Source organism: Mustela putorius, unplaced genomic scaffold (assembly GCF_011764305.1).
Source record: "Mustela putorius furo isolate JIRA1106 unplaced genomic scaffold, ASM1176430v1.1 tig00000083_pilon_pilon_pilon, whole genome shotgun sequence".
Taxonomy (NCBI): Eukaryota; Metazoa; Chordata; class Mammalia; order Carnivora; family Mustelidae; genus Mustela; species Mustela putorius.
Genome location: NW_025421273.1, coordinates 44,117,026 through 44,127,284, shown reverse-complemented (window position 1 = coordinate 44,127,284; position 10,259 = coordinate 44,117,026).

The window sequence follows — 10,259 nt, the reverse complement described above, 5'->3', positions numbered from 1 at the left end:
AAAAAAAGTAATGAGAAATCACAGCACTGTATTTTGAGGACTTGGCTCTCTATTGTAACTTGTTTAAGGATTCAGTTTTGAATTCTAGTTTTGAAAATATGACCAAAAAACTGTTTCTATGGTTTTCTTTGTCTCCACTTTCTTTGTCTCTAGTAAGTCCCAATGTCAACTGTTAATTTGGATGACTACCTGCCCTGTAGCCATTTCTTCTTCCTTGCTAAAAGAACCCATATTTCAGGGGCATCTGGGTGGCTCAGTGGGTTAAAGCCTCTGCCTTCAGCTCAGGTCATGATCCCAGGGTCCTGGGATCAAGCCCCACATCTCATTGGGCTCTCTGCTCAGTGGGGAGCCTGCTTCCCCTTCTCTCTCTGCCTGCCTCTCTGCCTACTTGTGATCTCGGTCTGTCAAATAAATAAATAAAACTTAGGGGGAAAAAAAACATATTTCAGGATGGACAGAGAGTTCCAAATCAGGGGACGAATGATGATGTCCAGTCCAGAACAGTGAAAGAGGATCTTCTGGTTCCTGGCTTCCCAGCTTCCTTGCAGCTCTGGGTAGCCACGTACCCAGTTCTACTCAATAAAATATTTGGAAAAGTCTTCTTGAGCATTCCTGGGGAAGATGTTCCTCACCAGTTAGATCAGGGAGACATGGTCAGAAAGCACCTGCCCTCCTTCCTGTTTTGGGTGTTGGCATAAGAGAATGCTTTGCTCTGAGAGCTATAGCGGCCATCTTGGGACAAGTGGGAAAGCCAAGAAAACGACAGAGACACAGAACCAGAACACTGTTGACTCATGACTACCTCTTAATTTTTATTATGTGAGAAGGTGATCTGCCTGCATTACCTAAGCCATAGTTTGTTATTCTAATACTTGGAACCGAATATTCTCTAACGGAGCAATAACACATTCAAAAATTTGAAGTTGAAGATATCAACACCTCACAAAATGTAAATAAATTTAGCCAGTAACCAGTATTACTGGCCATCAGTATGGAGTGTCATATTTAAATGGTTAGATATACACAATATTATATGTCAATTATATCTCAATAAAGCTGAAAAATAAAAAGAAATTGTTGCTTTACTGGGATAGTATACAGTCATTTAAAAATAATATTTAGGAGGACAGTGTGGCCACATGAGGAGATGCTCATAGTCTAAGATTATATGAAAATAAAAGGAAAAAGAAAACCTGAGATTATAAATACCCTATGATTACAACGTTTTCAAAGACTGTGAGGAGACATACCCAAGCCATTAACAGGAATTGTCTTGGGGGAGATTGGATTGACAATAAATTGTTTTTATCCATTTCCTCTATTTCCTAAATATCAGACTTCACAGGTTACAATTTTTACATTAGAAAATATTAAATAAAGGAACTCGTATAATCAGGTGATATAAATCCCTGGAAGAATTAATATCAGATATAAGACTATGGTTAGCACCCTATTGGCGGACTCCAACTTCCCAATCTGATTGTCCGAACGGTTCCTAACACCGTGCCTGGGTTTCTGCCTGCCCTCTAGCCCCGTCTCCCAGCGCACGTCCGTTCCAGCACAACGAACACTCCTGCATCCTGCGTATGTGTTCTCGCCTTTGCCGGAAGAGCCTTTCCTTGTGTGCAAGCTAAGCATTGCTAGTCATGCTAAGACTGATGGTTATTCTCCAAAATCTCTTTCCTCAGTAATAGAAAATAATATTCAGCTGAGCACGCTGCAACCCTGGTTAAAGGCTACATTACAGTCCAGCCTTCCTTTTGGCTGGATGTAGTCATATGGCTTTGCTAAGGCTACTGCAGTGTGGGCAAACCTTCAGGCAACCTCCAAGAATGTCCTTAGTAGGAAGAGGTGCTCTATTTTCTTTGCCGTTTCCTTCTTAGATGTTCAAGCTTGAACAGCCCACGTGGAGCATGAGATGAAAGCCATGAGCTGAGCGTGAGGAACATGCTAGAAGGAGGCTGGGTCCCTGATGCTCATGTTGCTGCCACACTACTGGCCCTGGAGCGTCTGTCTGTGGGTTTCGTCTCCATGGAACAGAGAGATGGATAACTATCTTGCCCACCCCAATGTTGTTTTGGGGTTTTCTGTCATACACAAACCAAATGCTAGTTGATGAATTAATTTATGAGCTAAGCTAGTAGTAAAAATGGCTTTTAGAAGCCAAATGACCACAGTATCACTGAATTGTTGTCCAGAAGAAATGAAAAGAAAGTTGTCTGTGTGGGGCTGGCATGCAAAGGAAAACAGAAAGGCGGAAGAAGAGAAAGGGCTAGAAATGTGGTGAGAAGTCAGGACTCCCAATGACTATTTGGCGAGAAGATGGGGGCTAAAATTTGACCAAAGAAGTTTTAAGAATAAAGATGACTAGTATGAAATATTACATCACTTATACTTGGCTACAGTGTAATTCCCTGAGGTTAGCAAATTCTTGGTTAAAAATCTAATAATATACACAATAGCTTGGCATGAGCAGGTTTTTTGGAAAATCAAGAAGAAAGGGTCAAGACAGAGTAAAACAACAGGTTAAGTGAAACACTAAAAGCTGTACATTCAGGGGAAGCCAAAAAGAGAGCTTATAATAAGCAAAAGCTTCCCCAAGCCCCCAGAAAGTGGGTGGAAATGCTGTATTTCCAAAATGCAACCACTTTTAGAACCAATATTGTACATATATTAGCATGTTTTAATGCTATTTATGTATGTTTTGCATTATCATTTTTCTTTATACCAGAAATAGAGTCATGTCAGACATATTCTTTTGCAACTTACTTTTGCTTTGTTTTAACCAATCAATATGCCCAGGACATCTTTCCAAATAGATTAACCTCATTCTGGTAAGAACAGCATAGTATTCCTTCATATGGAAACAGCATAATTAATTTAACTAGTCCATATGATGTAAATTCACTTTTTTTGCTCTTGCAAACAGTACTAGACTTGTGCAAAACAGTGTAACACCTGAATGCAATTGTGCATTAACAAATATTCCTAGAATAAATGACAGGAAGGGACTTTCCAAGGTTTCAGAGTAGATATATTTTTATCATAGCAGCTGTTACCAAACTACATTCCAAAGAAGTCTACCAGTGATGTACAGGAGTGCCTGTTTGCCTGCACTCTTACTGCACTAGATATTATAAATCTTACTTTTTGTCAGATGTAAAGCAGTCTCAAGCTGATCAATTAGAGCGATTTAACATATCTTCATATATTTACTGGTCACTTATAATTTTTTTCTGAAATACATATTTATATCTTGTGTCTGATTTTTTTCTATTAAATTGTTTCTTTTGGGGGAATGCTCATGTGGCTCAGTTGGTTAAGCATCTGCCTTTGGCTCAGGTCATGATCCTGGGGTCCTGGGATCGAGTCCCACATTGGGCTCCCTGCTCAGCGAGGAGCCTGCTTCTCCCTCTACCTGCCCCCCAACCCAGTGTGTGCCTTCCCTTGATCTCTCTCTCTCTGATAAATAAATTCTTTTTTCACACTGATTTAGGAAAAAATGTTTATATCTAAAAGATATCAATAATTGTTCTATATATACTTAACGAAGATATCTCTTAGTCTGTCGTTGGTCTTTTAATTTTGTCTATGGTGTCTTTTGCCATGCTTAAGACCTTAATTTTAGAAATGACTTTGAAAGATTTTGCCACTCCAAAATGTAAATAAAATTTTCTTTTATTTTATGATTTATGATTCTATCAAAATGACATGGCACTAATGTAATAATTAAGAATACAGTCTCTAGCCCCAAGCTGCCCAAGTTCAAATCTTGGTGATTCTGTGTTACCTCGGGAAAATTATTTAACTTCTAAGCACCTTGGTTTCCTCATAAGGTGCTTGTGAGGATTAAATGAGTCAGTACCTACTAGGGGTTCAGAACACTCTTTGCAACACAGAAAGTTTCAGGAAACATTAGTTACTATTACTTTGCTGTGTCTTAATGACAGTTTTCCAAAGTGTTTTTAATATCTGAAATAGCCCACAAATAAACACTCCAGAAATGCCTCCGATCCTTATAATGGTCTTAAACTTTCTGCCACCTGCCTCTATCAGAAAAATGAAACTTGGCACCTGCAGACAGTTAGAAAACTGAAGACAGCAAGTAAGAAGGGCTAAGTGCCACACAGCAAATGAAACAGAAGTACCAGCAAGAAAACTCGACCAGCCCCAGGGAAACAGAAGGACGTAAGGTCGGAATTACGTTTCAACCGTGAGTCTTGCCCTGATGGGTCTCTCACACAGCGGCTGTGCATACTTGTCTCATCCTAACTGGGGCCAATGCACCCTTCCTAGCCAGGGGAAGCTCATTTCCTACACATTGAACCTATACCTTTTTTTAGCTCATCTCAGGGACTACGTTGTGTTCAGTCCTTTCCAAAACTTTGCTTAGTCCCGGGCAACTTTATGTTGTTATTTAGAGAGCCTGATCATCGTCCTGGTTAGCATTGTGGCTGGAAGACTAAGATGGTTCATTGTCCTCACGATGACAAAGTGTGCCCCTGTTTTGTTAATAATTACTGGAATCTCCAGAAAGGCACAGGCTGGCCCACATACCGCTAGTGCATCTTCTAATTCCTGAATCTCTTTCATCTCCTCTCCTCCTTTTTTGTGCCTGAAGCTGAATGGTTTTTTTCCTTTTCTCTTACAGAGAAGCAAGAATCTTCTCTGTAACACTTATATATCATGAGGAACAGATTTGGATTTACTTACCAACTCTTGTTATATTTTTATTTTCTAATTTATTTATTTCTGATTTTATCTGCTTCATTTGCTGATACACAGGCAACAGAAAGGTAATGACAGCTTTTTTTTTTTTTTTTTTTTTGAGAGAGAGAGAGAGGGAGAGAGCATGTGCATGTGTGGGTCGAGGGCGGTGGGATGGGGCAGAGGGAGAGGGAGAGAGAGAATCTCAAGCAGACTCCATACTCAGCCCAGAGTCCCCTACAGGGCTCCATCTCACAACCCTGAGATCATGACCTGAGCCTAAATCAAGAGTCGGTCACTTAACCGACTGAGCCACCCAGGTGTCCCAAGACAGCTTTTGAATTATGCTAATTTATGAGCAAGCAAGACATCCCCCCTATTATTTTCTTTGATAATCATTCTGTTGTTTCTTTTCTGGTTGCTCATGTGAAATGTTGGGTCTTTTTCTTTTCACTCACTCTCATTTCCTAATAAAAGCATTTGGTTGTGGCAATTTTATTTAAATTTCGAAGAGCAGAGTGACCCCAGCAGACATCTAGACTACAAATGATTTATAAAAGTAGAGTCCTTCTCTCAAAAAAGGCCTGTGTGCCAGGTGAGTGTGGAGAAAATGCTAGTATGTTAGAACTGGGAGCAGCCTCTGGAAGAGCCAAAGTCCTGTGACCTACAAATGGGGGCTGTGATCACAGGAGATGAGATCATTTGTCTGATATTTTAAAAGTTGTATATTCTCACATTGAGTCTGTGCTCCCCTTGAGCAGGAAGTCTTAAAAATCAAAGCAAAGCAACCTCTTTCTTCTTTGTACACAACACCAGACCACCTTTTATCCCAGAAAGAACCTAGATAACTCTTTCCTTTCATAATCAACCCATGTCCAAAGTACTGTTCAAATGCTGTTTTCAAAACTGAGCTTCAGCCAAGCACTGCCCCAAGCCTTCTCTTCCCCTCCAGACTGGAAACTGGAGGAGGATTCAGGAAGGCAGGAGAATAAGGCTTGCTGTTGGTGACCTGCTTTGACCGTGTGTTTTAGATGAAAGCACTTAGAGCTTAAATTTAAAGTTAACTCAGTGTAAAAAAAGATATGTCACAATTATTTGGGCGTTTATTGTGGTTCCTGTCCTCCTCATGTTTTCTTCCAGTCACTGGGATTTCATTGCCTTAATCCTGCAGTTCTTAACCAAAGTTGGTGGAGACAGGGGTGTGTCCATCAGAATCATCTTGGGAGGTTTTTTTGGTTAAAATTCAGGCTCACTTTATAAGGGAAGGTGTTGGGAATATCCTGACCACCACTTTGAGCCTTTAAATACATTATCTCCTTGCACAGAACATGTTTCCCTCCAGCTCCCTCTGTCAAAACCTTGTATAGGTCTTTCTTCTTCCATGAAGCCTTTCCTGGCTGTCCCAGTCAAAATAAAGCTTCCTTGTCTGTCTCCTGATAGCCTTCTCCCCAGTCCTCTAATGTGGTATTTATCATAAATGTGTATTAGAGCAATCACGTGTCCTATTGTCTTTCCATAAATGCTTGAGGGCAGGGACTATCTCCCCACAGTACTGAACACGTTAAGTCACATCTGAGCCCTCATGGAATGATATAAAATCCAAGGCTCCTTGTCATCGTGGTGGGGTTCCTTCCAGAAAAGTCCATGGGATTAGGGCAGTCAATTGCCTTTTGCAACTTTGCTTGCAGATTTGCTCATTATTCAGCCATTTACTGAACCCAGGAAATGAGTGATTTACTTGAGGTGGGAAAACAGACAGGTTTCCAAAACCAGCCCTTGTGAGATGAGGGAGTTGGTCTGATTATAAGAGAAGCCTCTACTGATGGTGCAAGTAGAACTAGATATAGGTCAAGTCCACCCTTTGTTCTTCGGTAGGGGGAGATTAGGGGAGCAAATAGGCAGCATCGGAGTCGTGTCATCAGGACACACTCTGAGAGATACCTATAGGGAACATTGGGTGGTATTTTTGCAAAAGGAAAAACGTTCTTAGCTTTGGAACATCATAGACTCAATATAATCATTCACTCATTTAGTCAACAAACATTAATACTATTGTGGTTGGGCCACGTGCTAGATATTGGGAGGCTATAATAGATGACAGACACATGCCGTTGGGAAGGGTACATGAAATGACAGTCATAGACTTAAATACACACAGCTGAGTTGCACTGATTCAAATCCACTGTATTGGTTTGCTAGGGCTGTCATAACAAAGTACCACAGACTGGGTGGTTTAAACAATGGAAATGTATTGTCTCAGTCTGAAGACCGAAAGCCTTGAGATCAAGGTGTCTAGGGATTGGTTCCCTCCACAGGCTGTGAGGGAGGGATCTGTTCCAGGCCATTTTCTTCTTGGCTTGTAGATGGCCATCTTCATCCCATGTCTCTTCATATTGTCTTCCCTCTATGCATATATCCCTGTGTCCCAATTTCCCTTTTTTTGATAAGGACACCAGTGTACTGGGTCAGAGCCCACCCCAATGATCCGATTTTAACCTAATTACCTCCGTAAAGACCATATCTCCAAATAAGATCGTATACGAAGTACTGGGGATTAGGTTTGCAACATGCGAACTTTGAGGGGATGCAACTCAACCCATAATACCGACCCACATCTAGCAGATAATCCAAAGCTAAACCTGTCATCAGACAGCCTTGACTGCCTCTTTGGCCATTGTTGCATGGGGACTACCACCAGCATTACCCCTGGGAGCAAAGGTAGCAGAGACACCAATCACAGTAGTAATAGGTAGGTACAAGATGGCACTCTCATCCTTCCAAGGGGGTTGGCAGCCTTCTCCTGGTGCTTGGCTCCTGCTTTCCTGTCTCATTCTTGGCAGCAGGGATAGGCCCACAGCAAACAATATTCATGATAGCATGTCCTAGCACTTCACTTTGGAGGGCTTTGCCCCAGGCAGAAGACAGGCTGAGAAAAGTTGAAGCCCAGTCTTTAAATACGCAACCCAGAAAGACAGGCTAAACATATCTAAATGCCTCTCCCCAACCCCAACCCAACTAATGATAAAGTTATTAAGCTAGATACCACTAAATAAATCATGCCAATCTGCTTTACTGAAATATTAAGCCTGAATTCTCAAATTCCAAAAAATATTTAAAGCTGTCACTTGTAAACATGTAAAAAAATACATATCACTTACTCCCTCGTTTCAATCACTTTCCAATACACCAAAGAGGAACTAAAGTAGAAAAGACATCATTGAACAAAATGAGGATACTTTAAATACAGTTGCACTGTCTTCAATGGCTCGTTACACATTAAATCAATCATTCAAGTTAATGCATTACTTGATACAGCTGTTGAACAAGAAATTATCTCATTTGGTAGCATCTGGCCAAAAAGATACAGCTGAAAAAATAGAGTCAACAATTTCCAGTAGAACACAAAAACGGATGAGTTCATCCATGTATGCTTACTAGAAGTCTACCAAGTTCATGTTCTGTTTTGTAACCTTTGAATACATTAGCACTATAAACACTTATATTGGGTGTGGTGGGTGCGTTCAGTGCGTAAGTAGGCAGAAAAAAAAATTAAGGTTAATGACTGAGGCTGGATTAAAGACTCCAAGTAATCCAGTTATTAAAATTTGACATAAAAAAGATGCAGGAGTTTCCTTTAAGCCTCAAAGATATCTGGTTAGCATTCTGAACCTCATCAGAAGAACCCAATGAAAACTACATAAAGCAGTAACTACCAGAGCTCGCTTGATGAAGTTGGGAAGGATTCATGGGCTAATTTCTGACCTCTAGTGGTAAAGTTGTACTAAGGTCCTCAAATATATTCTCCATCCTGAATTACTGCTACCATTCAAGAGGATTAAAAGGAAGACAGTCCACCACACTTTCAGAGGGCACTGATCTCTCTGCCCCTAGGTGGCTCAAGGGTATTAGGGAATTCCTTGGCCAACTTCCATTTAAATGTTTGTTTCAAGCAGGCCTATCCAAGAACCTCAGATAAAGCAATAGTTCTTCAGCTTGCGTTCAGATTATTTTCTCTTCCTCTCCCCAACCTCTTCACTAGGGAAAACCCCAAAAAATCAACCATGGAGAGAAAAGAAAGGTGTGTGGTAACTGAGGGCTAATAAGTGAAGATACATGACTTAATCATATATAATCATATATACATATATATAAATAAAATCATATATAAAATTTTTTGTTTTCAGAAACAAAAAGTAATTCAGATAAACCAAGAGGAATATAAATTTAGATGTTAGGAAACAACTCTTCCACTACTATTTAAAACTAGTAAGACTTAAAATTTTGAAGTGATAATAACCATTCAGACATTGACCAGACATTACACCACTAAAGAGAAAGATGGCCAACATGATATCCTTTTTAAAATAATAGCAGAAAAATAGCAAACTTGGAAGGAAAACATCTTTTTCAAGAGAAGCAAAACTACTTTCCCTAATGATAATAGGGTCATGATTTTGAACAAGTCTATTTCTGTTAATCCAGGTGTTGAAACTGGAAATTCCCCAATATTACTTACAAAAGCACCATAGAGATGCCATTGCTTTTGACACCAGCTGCAAATCATGGCCCTTCCCATTGTTCCAGATTTTGTCCTTCAGAATCTACATACACATGCAACATTGCCACACACACACTCTTCACTATTTTTAGCCCCACTACTAGCACTTTCTTGTATTTGTATGTATGTAGGTAGGTAGGTATGCGTGCACTTTTATATTCTCATTTATCTCTGCCCTCCATTTAGGCCCTCAACCAAAGTTGACTACCCACTGGCTCATCTCTCCATGGCCTTCTCTCTATTCATATAATCATAATATACACATATATCAGAGTTGTCATTCACTGTTACAAAAACAGAATTTTACTTATACATTGATTTTATTGTCTGTTTAATAATCATACATCATGGAATGCCCTCAAAGTTAACTGGTAGACATCAGTGGTAAATTTATTTTCCAAAAATAGCCACAATAATATATACCTATCCCATATGCTGTTCCAGTAACAGATCACTCTCCTATAAAAAATGTGGAGTCAAAAAATTAAAAATAAAAATAAAATAAAGATGTGGAGTCTATTTCCCACCTCTTGAACCTTGGTGGGCCTGTGACTGTCTTGACACACAGAATGTGGCAGAGGGACGTTGTGTGACTTCTAAGACTAGGTGAGAAAAGATGATGTAACTTCAAACTGTTTCTATCTCTTCCTACTTCTGCCACTCCCCCTCCCCTTTCTTCTTCCTTTCTCTTTTCCTCCTCCTTCTCCTTCTTGCCTACTCCCTCCTCTTCTGCCTCCTCCCCCGCCCCCCACTCTCTCAGCTACCATGTTGTGCAGAAGTGCAGGTTAATTTGGGAACCCAAGTGTAGAACTTCTAGGAGACAGCTCTAGTTAAGTTTCACCCAATAAGCCAGACAGCCAGATGGAAGTGGATGAGCCTTTGCATAGTTCCCGAAACCTTCCATGAAGTTCCCCTCTGCTTTCCACATAACACCTCAGATACCATGGAGAGTAGACAAACCATCTCCCTTGTGCTTGGAGTCTCTACTGTGCCT